This window comes from Cynoglossus semilaevis, chromosome 10 (genome assembly GCF_000523025.1).
Source record: "Cynoglossus semilaevis isolate Cse_v1.0 chromosome 10, Cse_v1.0, whole genome shotgun sequence".
In the NCBI taxonomy this organism is placed as follows: Eukaryota; Metazoa; Chordata; class Actinopteri; order Pleuronectiformes; family Cynoglossidae; genus Cynoglossus; species Cynoglossus semilaevis.
The window spans coordinates 19,721,215-19,722,141 of NC_024316.1; the positions used below are offsets into that span (position 1 = coordinate 19,721,215).

Sequence of the window (927 nt, forward strand, 5' to 3'; positions counted from 1 at the left end):
AATATTTACAGTTGATTGGAGAGGTTTTATTTTGACTGGATTCTCTTGACACGTGTTGAGATGCCTTTCAAAATAAAAGACCAGTTCTACAGTCAAACTCAAAGAACAGCTGACTGGAGAACCCTCTCTGGAGAACCCTCTCTGGAGAACCCTCAGTGTTATTGTTTTTTTTTCACACATTTGAATCATTTTTTTTTCCATGTTTCCTGACTGCACCTTGACCACAGTCCTGTAAAAATATTTTCCGACATGAAATACAAGTGTGGTGCCCCCCCCCCCCCGCCCCCCCCCCCCAGGGTTGGGGTCAGTGTTCTAGGAATGATGTTCCCTCAGATGAGCTGCTGTACAGAGCTTTATGAAAACATGACTCTGTTCCAGTGACAGACATTATTAGGTTACAACACACTGAGCTGTAGGACTGTGTTTATCTAAGGGGGGGGACGTGTGGGGGGGGGGTAGACCTGAGGGACTTGAAGAGTATTTTTTCATTCATCTGTCACTGATCCTTCCTTCACTCCCTAATTATATGCTGTTTGTTCCATATATTACTGCAGTAGTACTCCAAGTTGTACTGCCTTTAGAGAAGAGTCCTAGATCACTGATGATGTCACTAACTTAGTCACATGATCTGGGTCAGGGTGGACGGACCATGGACCAGTACTGGTCACCTGGTATCACCATCATTAGTATTTACATGTGATTAATAATCAGAGTTAAAGGTCTTCTTCTTCTTTTCTTCTTTTATTTTGAAAATATTCTAACCCTCCTAATTACAGTCACCTGTTCATCAGAACTTCTGTTCCACAAACACCAGTTCACACCATCATCATCTTCTTCATCATCATCATCATCATCATCATCATCATGGTGATGGCCTGGAGTAGGCTGGACTACCAACCCTCACCCCCCCTCACCCCTCCCTCACCC

The 927-nt window shown here is 43.8% G+C and overlaps 1 protein-coding gene across 1 annotated transcript in view; it reads right to left on the bottom strand.

The window, feature by feature from the left end:
• The window catches only part of plxnd1 (plexin D1), a 58,247-nt gene that overhangs the window by 10,260 nt on the left and 47,060 nt on the right, over nucleotides 1-927 (bottom strand). The gene's annotated exons all lie outside the window — the stretch shown is intronic.